This window comes from Haplochromis burtoni, unplaced genomic scaffold (genome assembly GCF_018398535.1).
Source record: "Haplochromis burtoni strain Fernald_Lab_line unplaced genomic scaffold, NCSU_Asbu1 Contig_664, whole genome shotgun sequence".
Classification (NCBI taxonomy): domain Eukaryota; kingdom Metazoa; phylum Chordata; class Actinopteri; order Cichliformes; family Cichlidae; genus Haplochromis; species Haplochromis burtoni.
Window position 1 is genome coordinate 95,221 of NW_024583025.1, and position 15,207 is coordinate 110,427.

Genomic DNA, 15,207 nt, shown 5'->3' on the forward strand with positions numbered 1-15,207 from the left:
TGTGTGTGTGTGTGTGTGTGTGTGTGTGTGTGTGTGTGTGTGTGTGTGTGTGTGTGTGTGTGTGTGTGTGTGTGTGTGTGTGTGTGTGGTGGGGGAGAGGTTGGACTGTGCAAGGACCACTGAGTTTTTGTGTTCAAGTATGAAACATCTGTATCTTGTCTTTGTGTATGGATGCATATGTGTCTGCGTGACATTCCATTTTCCACCCCTGGCCACCCTGAAGCCGTTCATTGAGACAGCGCTCCTCATCGCTCACCCAAACAGCCTCCAGCCAGTCGCTCATGAGAAAGCAACAGAACAAAACCAAATCAGTAAGCAGCACTGCATTACTGCAGCCAGACATCACACAGAGTTCTAGCTTTTAAAGCCACGGGAAGCCAAGTGTATATATAGCACAATATAGAGAGGATTTACAGCTCTTTGCAAACTTCTAAGCAGGAGGAGACTTGGCACTGTGCAAAGAATAGCTGAGAGCGTATGGGCAGTAGACAAATAAAAATACTCTGAAAAGTTCATGTTCACTAAGGTATTTCATATAGAATAATTCTGAATAAAGTGAATATTTCTACCTTGTTTTAACCTTCTGAGGTCATCATAGGTAGTAACCATAATCCTAACATTTGGAGAAGAGGGGAACCTACTTATTATAAATTATTATTTTCTTTGTTCCCCAGTTACTAGGAGTTGGGAGAACAATTGCATAAAAACTAAATTATATTTCCTACTTGCTTAAATTTAGGGTTAGGGTTGGTGGGGTCATCACCAGTGACGGTTTCACACTTAGAGATTTTCCATGGAGTTCCACAGAGGGGAAAATTCTTTGTACCTGTCCCTGGTACTAAGCCCATACTGGTCACTACTCACCTGATGGATGGAGGTGAATCAGCACAAGTAAAACTAACTGATAGCCTATTAAATTTGTGTTAACAGTTAATATTGATGTTTTAGTTGAGGGGTGGAGGGGCTGTCAATCTGCTACTGACAGCCTAATTAAAGAATGTCCTCCTCAGGCAAAACACATATTGAGCTCAGTGACTGGAGTTCTGAAACTGAATGAACTGAACAAACTGTAAGCTGCTACTGATGACACCATAAAATGTTAGATAAGATTTTAGCACAGTTCTCAAATGTTGTGCATGTAAATGTTGTAATATTAAAGTCAGTTTATCACAAAACTGATTTTTCTGCTCAGATCTCAGGGTTCATTCAACCCATTAAATTAACCTTGCATAACTAGCATAGTAACAGACGTCCCAGCATGCACTGTTTGAGGCACTCTTCTTTAACAGAAATAAACAGGTGTGTGTGTTTCTATATGTGTTTTTTGTGTTTAATACATAGAAAGATAAGTCCTGCTGCACGTGTGCACAATAATAAAAGGTGATGAAGCTTTGTATTGAATTCACTACTGAAATGAGTTAACCACTTCAAACTAAAAGCCCATTTTAATTAAGCTTCAGTGGATTTGCAAGTTCAAACAAGTAGCAACCTGAGCAGTTCAATAAATTACAAATCTCAATCAAGCAAACAAAGAGTATACACAAGGCATGACATCTAACAAAGACAGCATTCATTTTCATCTAGCTTTATCACTTCATACATATCACTACGTATATATATAATATAACCTCAACTGACTTGTATCGATGGCATCGTATTACAGCACCACACTCAAATTCAGTGAGCTCTTTACAACAACCCTTCCTTTCCCAAATGTTTGTAAAAGCAGACTGAATCACTAGGTCTTGATTTGATACACCTTTTGCAAAGGGACTGGAAACACCTCTTAATTTGAAATAAGAGGAAAAAATGGTGACCATGCAAAATATGATTTTTTGCCATTTTTCAAGTGGTCTTAAACTTTTGATCGGGACTGTATCTTAGCACTTTATCCTCTGCTCCAAAACAACAACAACAACAACAACAACAACAACAACAACAACAACAACAACACAGCACCTAAAACACTAATTCAATTTTATTTTATTTATATAGCCCAAATCACAACAACAGTCACCTCAAGATGCTTTATACTGTAAGGTAGAGACCCTACAATAATACAGAGAAAGCCCCAGATGACCTCTTACAGGCAAGCACTCAGCCACAGTGGGAAGGAAAAACTCCCTTGGCCAGGCTCAGGGAGGGGCAGCTGTCTGCCACGATTTGTTGGGGAAGATGGGAGAAAGACAGGACAAAAGAAACGCTGTGGAAGAGAGCCAGAGATTAATAATAACTAATGATTAAATGCAGAGTGCTGTGTAGACACATAGTGAGTGAAAAGACTATTATAAGCTTGTTCAGTCAGGGCGGCCACGTCCATCTGTTATCTGCTGTCTAATGCAAACTTCCAGTGATCCACTCAAAGATTTCAGAGCAGCAAGAACAAAAGTTTTAATGGGCTGGAAATCTTTGTTGTGTTCCAGCATAGCAACAGAAGCCGAAAACATGGAATATGACATTTAGTTATACAGTAGTGTCAAAGATAATAAGTGTACCTTATTCTTCTTCCAGTAAGCACGCCTAGACCTAAGATTCCACAGCATGAGAGGAAGAGGATAAGCTGAACATTTAGTTAGTGGCTGACCTCACTCTGACAGAAAAGAGAAAAGCGTCTTCTCGCTTCCCTTCCTCTTCCTTCCCTTTCATTTCTCTTCTTTCCATCTTTTTCCACCCCGCACCCTAACACCTCATCTCCTGCTTGGGGCCCCTGTGCATCACCAACAGCTTTGAAGCCCTTTCCCCATTAATACTGTGGCCCCTTGAGTTTGCCTGTGCGACGCTAAAACCCTTCCCCCTTGTTCCTCTTTTGCTGCTGTCTGCCTTTCTCTCTCAGGTCATTTTTCAAAGACTCGGCTCCTCTGCTTTGTGAAAACACAGATGAAAAGAAAAGGAGAGGAGGTAGAGAGCGAGGCAGGCTCGGTGTGTTCGTCGTTCCCAGATAGTTCCTGGAGTACGATCGTTAATATGGCTTAGCAGTTAAGTCCCAGTTTGACTGCTAAGGATCTACTGGTTGTGAATGCAGCACTTCAAAGCTCAGTACAGTTTGACACATTATCAGAGAGCACTGGATTGAACTTCATGCAAACATATTTAGAATCTGCAGCTGGATTTACAGCAAGCCCAGTGTTTTTTCTTCTAACAATAACACTTTGAAGACCAAGATTTGATTTTCTTTTAGAACACACGTTTAGCTTTAGCCTGCCTTTACTAACCAGATTTTCCACCACAAAATGTCTTTAGGTTTTTAAGTGTTCACAGGGGGCTTTACAAGTCACAATCAGTCATTTTCAGACACTTTCAAAGTGCATTCTCATTGTTTTTTTAAAAGCTTCTTGCTGTTTTCTTAAGTATCATGCAAATGCCGTGGAGAAAACACAAAACCGCTTCATTTGTGTCCTCAAGAAAGGTCACGTCTCCTAGATTATTATTTCTGCGTGAGAAACAGCTCCCAAAGAAAATCCATGCAATGCTCCATATCAGAAGAATTTCACCAAACTGTAACTTTCTAATGAATATTTATCACATCAGCTGGAACAGAGCTACAAATAGCAAGGTTAGAAATCACTATAGAAAACTGTATTAAACCTAACCTTATGTGATAGCAAACCAGTTACAGCCCTACAGTAAATTTTGCCATGGACTGTCTATGTCCTTGGCACAATTCATTGTCAAACATTCAATCAGTCGGCATTTCTGTACGATAAATGTGTTTACCCATCGTTTGATTAGTGAGTTTCTCAGTCACTACATGTGATACAACACACACCTACTGGGTTCACTCAGAACGTGTTTTCAGCCAGTCACAGACCAAGGCATTGTCTCCCACACACAGACTTTACTTGGGCAGTCTGCCTGTGCAGAATAATGGCTGTTCAAGCATATTTTACAACATCTTTTTGTTTTTTTAATGAATCAGTATGCAAATCTTCAGAGGCTGCTAACCAACTTCTCTGGTACTTACAGTCTCATTTTGCCTTATTGGATAGTTGATCAGGTCACTGTTTTCATGTTCTTTGACAGCATCAAGCTGCTTCTGTAGAAGATCACTAGTCTAGCGATCAGATGAAGTCCAACTCCAGTGTCGACTACTTCAGCGCGGACTGCCTATCAGGGAATCCTGGAATTTTCCAGTGGGTCTTACTTTTGCTTCCTGACTGTGGTATGAACTTGTGTAGCTGACAGGAAAGGTCATTATATCAGCTTCAGTGACCTGGTCAGCCAGCCAAAGTGGAAACACAAGATGGGCAGCACCAGTGGGGTCATTCCATCTCAAACCTGCCGGTTTTTACAACATTTCCTGCTTGAACTTCTAGAATTTGAGCTTGTAGTGGTGGCAAAAATGAAAAATATGCCAACAAAATACAATCTGCATGTTTTTAATGAATGTGTGCTCACATATGAGGCTTTTCAGGAGTGCTGGATGTTTTTTCTTTCACATTTTAATCCATCAATACTCTGATATTTTTTTGATGTTCTTTATCTGTCCCAAATGACAGAGTCTGATTTATTTTGATAAGAAAAATCAGTGAAAATTTCAGGCTTTTGTATTTAATAGACTTTGAGACCAAAACATTGCCTCAGATTTCAACGTGCAACAAAAAGGCCTGAAGATGGCTCAACTGGGCATTTTTCAAAAAAATCTGCCTTGAAAAGTATTTGATACATGAAGCTAAAATTTCACAGTAATCCTTATAAATGTTCACATTTTCTACCATATAATTCTTATGGAAATCAGAGGTGGTCGAGCAGAAGGCTCGTTTGATTTGAAACACAAACAAACAAAACTTCAGTGGATCGCTGAAACCAAATTACACATTACATCACACTTAAGTTATTATTATACGTGCATGGTGGAATTGTTCTAAATTAATACCAAAAATGTACTTGGCTGTATAAATTTATATCTTTAAGCATGTTAAAACGTTACTGAACATTTCCTAAATTCAAACACCAGCATCAGATCGGTACTCAATATCTGCAGATCCCATGCCAGGGTTTCCTCATCATATTGGAACAGGAAAAAAATGCTTTGCACTCACCCTAACACCTCTGTTCTGCAGAATTTTGTTATTAAATTGTCAATTTTGCCTAAAATTGGTTTTAAAAGTGTCTGTGTTGGTTTAGAGAAAATCAGTTCACATCTGCTGCTTGTTTAGTCAAAAACTCAACAGCTGAGCGAAATATGAGTATGACCAAGTTCATATTGATGTTGGATAAAAAGGAGTAAGAAGTCAATAATCCATTATACAGCCTAGTTAAAATACATCTGTCTAATATGAATGCTGGTTGAACCTCTGCATACAGAAGTAAATGTTCTTGATGTCGGTTTATAGCGTTCATTCGTCAGGTCGAAGTGGAACCGTGTCCAGACTGTGGACTTACGTGTTACAGGGAATCTGTTGATCTAGAGGGGCATAATGAATTGATTCAGAATAAACACGTGACCTTCAAGATTTCAAGCAGGAATCAAAATCAAGTTTTGTACATGATATTATATGTGTATGATAAAAAAGATCACAGCAGCTCTGGATCCCTGAAATGCAGTATTTTGGTTGGCGAAGGAAACAGCCAAGTACAGATGCTGTCTCAATTTTCATTTTCTGCACGGCGCAGTGCTTCCTATCAACAACAGTTCAATGTCAAAATGTTTGCTGGGAGCCAAACAAAGCTGTGGGGTGACAGTGTTTCAACAGATGGTACATTATTCTGCTCAGTGGAAACTGCTTTAGTGCATGCTGGGTTTTCATGCCATCGTCTGCAGACTGCTGCTGCCATGGAAAAAAGTTTGCAGCACAAACTTAAACCTTTATTTACACAGAGAAGGCTGGCTGAGCGCACAGGACACACTGCCATTCCCCGATGCCCTTTCGGCAGATGAATCAAATAATGTGACAAAAACAGGCACAAACAGAATAGCAAACAGAAGGGAGGCTTAGAAAAAGGCAGGTACAGCACGAGTCTGGTGTTTTGAGCTTAACGTGAACTTTCAGGTCACTGCACACGTCCACTTGCAAAGTGAAGTTTCTTTTCTGTTTCCCAGCGTACCCCTGACTAGTCTCAGCAGATGGCTGCATATGCCTGAGCCTGCTTCTGCCAGAGGCTTTTTCCTCTTAAGAGGGAGTTCTTCCTTCCCACTGTCGCCAAGTGCTGCTCATAGGGGATCGTCTAAATGTAGGGCTTTTCTCTATAATATGATAGGATTGTGTTGTTGTGAATTTAAATAAATAAATAAAACTGAGTTTAAACTGAGTGAATTAAAAGCAGTTTTTTCTAAAGCATCAATGAGTCCTACACCTTTTTAAGTTCACCAGAGTTCCATCAGCATGTAAAGGAGAGATGACAGTTCCCAGACAAGGCCTTTTCAGACAGATACAAACGGTGTCTTACATCTCCGGTAATGAACCAAAAAGCAGAATGAAAGGAAAGAATAAAAGCAGAGGCAGCAGCATGTCTACGGTGACCTCCAAAAATAATTCTCCTTTCACATCTCAAAGAAAAGCTGAATTCTAACCACAAATGCAAAAGCAAACTTTTTAGTGTGTGTGTGACCCTGTCACAGTGCAAGTATGCAAATTACTATAATCTGCGTTGCTGGATTTTTGGAACAGCATTAGGAAACAATTTGATGCATGGCATTAAAGGATACTTGTAATTTAATGAGTGTAATTTAATGGCCTCAGCCACATGGTATAAGGCACATCACCCCTCTAAATGTAAATTTAATATCTTATATCGTGTAAGATGCAAATTCCAGTTATTTAAGAACTTGATGCACTCATCAGATTAGTTAGGTCAAATAATTATGAGAAGTGGTCCTGGCGTGCTACACAAGTCAGGGTGTCTTGCATAAATCATGTAAGTTATTGTAACAAAAAACATCCAGCTTCGTTACAATACATCATCACGATTGACCAAATTAATCTCTTTGACTTCATCACTTCTTCACATCTACACTAAGTTAAAAGGAAGATCATTATTGGTGTGTACCTAAACTGCTTCCTCCTTTCTGTTGCTGTCTACTAGAAGAGTAAATACTGCTGCTCCCACTGGTTAGCATCAGAAATATTGGTTAAATGCATATGTATTTTCATAATGCATGAATACATTGTGCACAGGTGTGCACAATACTCTGCAGGGAAACAGACTGCTGGTGCTGGCAGTGCTTACATTAGCAACAGTCAGCAAACTAAACTGATGCCGTGAGTCTGCGGTCTTTTAAAAGTTTTAGCAACATTACAAATACTCTTTGAGCAGTAGTAGTATCAGCAGTACGTGTGTACTTGTTCAACCTCGACCATTAGACTGGGCTCAATGTGACTGCAAGGCCATCGTACTTTTAGAATAGTCTATATTAAAACTATTTTTAGGTAGTAATAATAATAAAGTCACCAGGACCATCATGATATCGTATACTGAACAGTACATTATTGACAATTATTGTATATTTCAACTATTTGCTCCAGGATGATTTCTTTCTTAATGTGAGTTGCCGATATAAGAGTAGGATTTGATAAATGCGTGTATGTGCTAGGAGGCTGAGGGATAGCTCAGTATTTTTTACTTTCAATTTAAATCACTACTCGGTTTGGTTTAGGTGCTGAAACATTCTTGGTTAGATTCAAAAGTACTTGATTAGATTTACGAAGATGTGGTTTTTCTGGGTTAATGTGCTTCTTGTCAGCAGTCGCTCTGCTCGTGGACAGCACTAGTGCTAAAAACCAGTGTGTCAGAAACCAGATGTCAAAGGAAAGTGTGTCTGTAAATGAGCCACAGCAGCAGATTTGACGGTGCTAATTGACGCTCCAGGGAGACAGCGGGCTGGAGAACGAGCTGGACCTTGTTGAGGGTCAGTCAGTAAACTAAAGCACCTGCAAGTGCCCCATTGGCAAAGACAAATCCTGCCATATGGATGGAAAAACACAAAATTGCACGCAACTATGCATCTGTTATGACAAAACACCAAGCCAGTAGTTTATTTGCAGTCAGCACTTGTATGCTTATGTGGTCATTTTCCATAACAAAATCAAAATGACAAGAACGAAAAGTGAGTATTTTTTTTAACTCTGATGTGGAGTACTGAAACATCAAGACACACAGCAGTAATAATAATAATAATAATGCATTGCATCAAAGCGCTTTACAATTCCACTATTCATTCACTCTCACATTCACACACTGGTGGAGGCAAGCTAGCCACAGCTGGCCTGGGGCAGACTGACAGAAGCCAGGCTGCCATATCGCGCCATCGGCCCCTCTGACCAAAGTGCAGCACAATGAACAAAAAACATACAGCAGCCGATGCAGCAGACGTTTGGGCACAGAAAAAGTTAGCAGGCTCGATATGGGGCAGTCCAGTGTGCCTTCAACACATCTGACCACATCTTCTGAAACAACTGTTAGACTTCATATACAGACTGTCATACAGGAACTTCTTAGGTGTCTCACTTGGCAGCTCTAACTGCAGCTCTGCATTCAGTCCTTTATTGCCTAAATGCATCACGCTTACTGCCAATTTAGGAGTAAACCAGAGAAAGCTCATTCCATCTTTTATGAAACAGTTCTCTGTCATCTCTTAATTTTTAATACTAACAAAAGCACTTTGTTCCTATTTCGAGCTCTTATTGTTCGGAGATATCATATATTTATCTGGGAAAATTCTTGTGCTGAAGTCCTGTTTCACTCAACGGCTTAAAGACTCACCAACAGTGCAGCAATCCTTTGAGAGCATTGACTCAAAGAAAAATATCTATAAAACACTGAATGTAATCCTCTGCACAGAAGGCTTCTATTTTAGGGAGTGTAGAGAATGTGTATATGAGTGAGTGCGCATGCTTTTTAATGTGTGTTTTCCACTGGAAGGTGAGTAAATCCATATTGTCAAAGCAATGTGCAAATAGTTTGTACACTAGGAAGGAAAGAATACACACGTTCTGGCATTCGGCTTTATGAAATCAATAAAGTCTATTCATTACAGCAGACCACAGCAAAATGATGATGTTGGATAAAGGATGACAACAAACAGAAGAATTACAAAGGCTGGTTTTAGTCTTGTACTGTGTCACTCCCAGAGTGAGCTATCCTGTGAGAACCGGAGAACACAAACAACTCTGTCAGAAAGCCAGAAACCGCAGACCTCACCCTTATGATCAGGTTTGAAATCACGAACAAGCTCCACACGTCCCCCACAGGGACTGAAGAGGGGAAGGAAAACAATGAAAAGGAAAACAACAAGTTTGCTACAAGAGCATACAGCGGAGCTTGTGGACACAAAATAATTTTTTTTTCTAGATAAGAACGGCAAACCTTCAGCTGAAACATCTCTGTGTGGACCGTACATGCTCTCTGTCAACACCTGTACTTAAAGAAAGACTAAGAGTTTTTCTTTCCAGTGCTGGGCAAATCACTTTCTTTCACCTGAACAGATTTTAAATAACGGGGGATCCCAGTATAGTACTATATTACAGTACAGTATAGCACAATATATTGAATATTGATGCTGATACTGTATATTTGTACACAGAAGCCAGCACACATTATCAAAACCTTTTAAAAATCACAAGCTTGTATATGAATAAAAAGGTGCCTCCCAGGACCATCCAGTCTGAATAATAGACACCTTGCTGTCTTCTGTAATAATGAAATGTGAGGCCAATCTCTGCACCAGCGCCAAACATCGATGTGCTTGGTCAAGATTCCTTTACATTTGAACGCTGTGGGAACATCTTTGGCCCTGACGGGTCACGCGTTCAACAGTCGTATCTAACAGCGTCTCTCTGCTTCTCTACATTAGTATGAGGCAAAGGATGATGGAAGGAAAGGTGGAGGAGAGGGTGAGAATAAAGACGAGTGAAAAGCTGAAAAAGAAGTGGAGCCAAGGAGCAATTCAATCAAAAACACAAACACTTGTTTGCCAGTTTGTATTGTTTGTATTTGATACCTTTGCTGTCTCACTCTTTCTCTGTCAAGAGGGGTAATCTCACTGTGATGAGCTCAGATTAGGTACAACTGACCGCTGGTTCCAAATTTGTGGCATTTATATTCTGGGTGATTTCATCTTAGACCAACATGGCAAACACAGTTTGTCTTTTGGAGGTTCCTAAATGCCTCCTACCAATGAAGAAAACTATGACAATTAACAATTAAAGTATTTAAAGCAAAACATCTAACATCCTAAAAAAGATGTCATTATACTTATTGTACAGATTTTGTATTAATTTTGTTGACCAGTGATTTTTATCACAGTTTTTCTCAGTGACCTTTTCTTTCTGGCCAAGAAGACGAGGTCCAATCAGAACTATTTAAGTTGCGCTGAAAGGGGGACGAGCTTAGTTAGACATGCTAGCTCCCATGCTCCCTGTTTCTCATGAAAACACCATAAAAGCTGTGATTCTTGTGTTTTGATTCTAAACCGTGTGATGCAACATGAAAAACACAGTTTGTGTTTCAGCACCATGGACAGCTCACGGGAAGGCTCACGGCTGAAAATGTACATTGAGAGGCTGTAACTGCCAGTGGAGGAGGCAGTAATATGTTAACAGTGGCTGGCTGCCCACTGTGAGCAGTGGTTCATTTCCCAGTGACATGAGGGTCACTTTGGCTTGACTAGAAAATAAGAAACAGGAATAAGGCAACAGATTTCTCACAGCTCTCGGACAGATGCTTTTTCTTTCTTCATTTTTATATTTTATGTGTTGTTGGCTTCTGTGGCATATTTAAAGAGGCTTTTCTTAAGGAGGACAAAGTTCAAAAGCAGGTCAGGAAACTGGAGCTATTCCAGCAGCCTACAGGGGAGGTTGTGTGTATCCCTGAGAGACAGTGGCTCTGACAAAACAGGAACATTTGACCTGTGGAAATGAGAACTGGTTGCAAATACAGATGTTTCTGTCAAAGCTGACAGGTGAGCACAGACTAAGAAGAGAAGGGGGAACTCACTTTGTAAAAAACAAACAAGAAATGCTGGATAGATGGATTTGTCCTGTGAAATAAAGTCTGTCTAACTATATTTTCTACTTTAATAGTGTATGCCACTGCCTTGCAAGCTATTATATGGGGATAAAAGTCACAAAATATTTTTTATAAACAATTGAGAGGTGCAGCACATCTTCACACAAGAATCAAACTTTAAAGTTATTTAAAACTTTCAATGGAATATAATGTAATGCAGGTGGTTTTAGTATGTTTGGTATGTGTGTGGAGGTCACTTTTGAAATGAAGTCCTTTTCAGTATCATAAGTTTTCGCTTAAAGGTTTTTTTTTCATTTGCTGTTCCAAGAAGATTAAAAAGAATAAAAAGACACCAACCAAAAGTTTGGTTTTAGAATAAAAGGTAAAATAAAAGGTCTCTTCCTTGTTCCCTGATTTTCATGACTTGGGAAAAAAAATCGAGTTTTTAAAAATTGACTTATTCTGACTGCCTAGTGTCTGGGTTATGGGGTTATGGTTGGGTCAATGATTACTCGGACCTCAAATGGATAAGAAATGGATGGGTAAGATAACCCAAGTTCTAAATCTAACCCTAGAGAGGTCGGTTGCCTTGGTTGGTTGATTCTTGAGAAATATTGTCTGGCTAAATGACCTAAAGGTCATGCAGCAAAGGGTTTCTTCCTCAGCTGACTGTGGAAAGCAGCCACTGCTGGAATACTTCCAGTTTCTTGACACACACTTTCTTTGAGGTGCAGTTGTCTTTCTGGACCAATTTTGACTCTAAGCAGAAACAAAGTGATAAGACTACCCCACAATCAACAAGCCCTCAGGATAATAACCACTGTGTTTGGGATTCTAGATGAGGCGGTGGGTCCAGCCATGAATCGCTGGTATTATTATTGAGTTGGTTGTCACCTGACTTTTAGTTCAGGCCTGCAGGTGTGCAATCTAATGCTCTAATGGAGAAAAATAAATCTATGTGTACAAATACAGATATGGGCGTAGAATTGAGAAAAAAAGCAAATGACTCAAGGAAATTGACATTTCGTCCCCTCCATTTGATAACACTTGGTGACAAGCTCTGACTCTCCACACTCTCTTTGCTTCACTGATAGATCTGTGAAGGCCTTCGTTCTATATCCTGCATCAGTTCAGGACGTATAGTGGAGCCCGCAGCTCCCGTCTCATTATCAACATGAATATCTTCACCAGAGGGCAGACGCCGCGCTGGGATAACAAATAATTCATCACATGAAAAATAATTTCAGATGCAGCCGAGCGCTCGACAACCTGTAAGTCCTGACAAATTACAGCGGCGCCAGCTCAGTCAGTAAACGCATGCTATTTACAAGTAAACAAAAGAAAAGCTGGGGGTAAAACATCCAGTGCTGAGAAGAATCACATTTCATTTGACTTGCAGCCAGGACACTCTGTCTGGGAGCACCAGAGCTTGGTTGGGTAATCAACTCTGACTCCCCTTGCTGCAAACAAATAGGTGAGAAGTGAATTGTGTGTACACACAAAGAGACTCTGGATGATGAAGTATATGAAATCCATTATGGATGTTCTCGTTTCCTGCCTCCTGGCCCGGAGGGAGCAAGCCATCATTGTGTTGTTTACGCGCAGCGACGAGTGCCGGGGCGGCTGGGCCGGCTGCGATTTTAATCAAGCGTATTTTTATCTGCGTGTTATTAATATGCACGGCAGAGGCAATCGGAGAAAAGGGAGGGGGAGAAATGAGGTAGGAGAAAATGAATGACTCGAATTAGAGGGGCTGAGTATGGGCTATGAAACTGATGCAATGGTGCATGATATGTGTGCATGTTCAAGGCTTTATGGGTTTATGTGGCAAAAACTGATGAGCTGAAGGTGCGTGCGCGTAAAGGAGAATATTCGCACCTCTCTACATCTGCTGTCAAATGCGAATGCATCAGTGTAAGTGTATATTTACTGTATACACATCATAATTCTGTGTACAAGGAAAATATGGTAAATCCAGTGGTTTTATTCTCCCCCAAAGGGAGGAACTATGTCATCAATGCTGTTTGCTTGTTGGTTTGTCTGTTAGCAGTCTAGCATCCACAGGATTCAAGATATCATTTTCAAATTTTGTATGATAGTAGATACCAATAACAGCTCGAGCTGATTTAATTTTGGTGAAATTCTGGTGCAGATCACACCAAATATGTGTGTATCTGACCTTGACCTTCATTGTTAGCACCCAAGGTCAAAGTTGACAGGAAAAAAAATTCCAAGAAACTATATCAAGCAACATATCATCCGAAGAGCTCGGAGAGAGCTGTACAACACACTTTTTTTCTATATGATGTCCTACGATGTTACACTGATGCTATAACAGGCTGACGTAGCATGTTGTAATAAAGTATTGAGCTCTTTGAGTGTACTTGTTTTAATTTGTATTGACATAACTTAGCAATTGTTTATAATTAATCTGGGACAAAGCTTCCTCCTCAGTTGACTGTGAATACCAGTAAGTCCTTGAATGCTTCCTGTTTCCTAATCTGCATTATATCTCATTGACTTTCTGGATCATCCTGTCCTTCCCAGTTAATGTTCAGTTAACAATCCGTCACATCTGTAATGAATGGAACATTTGTGTTTATGAAATTGTTCATCCTGGTTAAATCCATCCAGAAACAAAGACAACATTATCAGCCCACACAACAAAAACTATTTATGTTTTTAAGACCATTTTGTTCCTGAATGAGAGCTTTTTTTTTAAGCGGATCTAACATTGCTAGACTCGGATCCTTAGCAAATTAACTCTCATACACTCAGACACCCGAGCCTAATATTACCTGGCGTAATGTAACCTTATAACCAGCTGTTGTTGTTGTTTAGCTGTCTCATTGTCTCAGCTGTCCAGAGGGGTCGCATGTTTAATCAGTTTAATCTGCTGATGATAAAGCCTTTGAATGAAAACAAACGCTGTTGTGACAGTGATGTACACAGTTTTGATGGTAAATATGTATCAATCTATCAATCGTTTGTTGTTAGATTCAGATAATTATTTTTTAAAAGCTAGATATTTTAGACCCGCCCCTGCACAGTTACCAGCTGTCAGCTACGTAGAAAAAGGATCCTGGTGTTATTTGTCTCTCAGAAACAGTTCATAACTTCAACTCATTCATGTGACCTAAAAGGTAAACCTGTTTCTCCATCACCTGTTCAGCTCTGATGATTAGAGAGGTATTGAATGCTGAACTGAAGTCTATAAACAGCATTCTGGCGTAGGTGTTGTTGTTGTCCAGGTGTGAGAGGACAGAGTGCAGTGCGATGGAGACTGCATCCTCTGTGCTCCTGTTCTGGCGGTATGCGAATTGGTGGGGGTCCAGGGTGGGGGGGAGACAGGATTTGAAGTGTGCTAGGACCAGCTGCTCTAAGCACTTAGTGATGATGGGGGTGAGTGCTACTGGGCGGTAGTCATTGAGGCAAGATGGGTTGGAGTTTTTGGGTATCGGGACGATGGAGGTGGATTTGAAGCAGGCCGGTACCACAGCGTGGGCCAAGGACAGATTGAATATGTCTGTGAGCACTCCTGCAAGCTCCCCAGAACACGCTCTGAGAACACGCCCGGGGATGCCATCAGGGCCTGCAGCCTTGTGGACATTGATCCTGCTCAGCACCGCTCCTACATCGGTGGGGGAGAGAGTCAGAGGTTGGTGGTCTGGCGTCATGTCTGCTTTGGTTGTGGTTGTGGGGTTCCCTCGCTCAAAACGAGCATAAAAGTTGTTGAGCTCGTTGAGGAAGGAGACATCAGAGGATGCGGGGGAGGGTTTGGTGGTCCTGTAGTCTGTAATGGTCTGGAGTCCTTGCCACATGTTGGAGAAGTGTTCTTTGTTCTAATATTTTCTCTGAATACGAGACGATTTCCTATTTTTTACGGGACGGTTGGCAACTCTAATAATTAACCTTATGAACAAAATAAAGTTCAACATCAGTAACTTCATAGCACCACCCAGCTGTATAGAAACTCCGTCATGCTAGCTAGCACGCAGTACGGAAAAAGTCAGCATAACGAAAATAAACTCCACCTAAACTTGGTTCATATCTGACCCAGAGAGACTGCAGGTCATAACTTCTTACCTGAAGTTCAGTTCACACTTGGACCGGCGGCCGCCTCGGGTCTCTCCTCCTGCCTCCCTTTTCCTTCATCCACCTGCTGCCTCCACCACTTGCTAATGTTACTGAATCTGTGGAAGCTCCGCGATAGCCACCACACGAAGTAACGAGTAACGACCCTATCTAAATCCCAGTAACGAG

At 40.7% G+C, this 15,207-nt stretch overlaps 1 protein-coding gene across 1 annotated transcript in view; it reads right to left on the minus strand.

Moving 5' to 3' along the window:
- The window catches only part of b3gat2 (beta-1,3-glucuronyltransferase 2 (glucuronosyltransferase S)), a 68,575-nt gene that overhangs the window by 33,681 nt on the left and 19,687 nt on the right, over positions 1-15,207 (minus strand). The window lies entirely within an intron of this gene.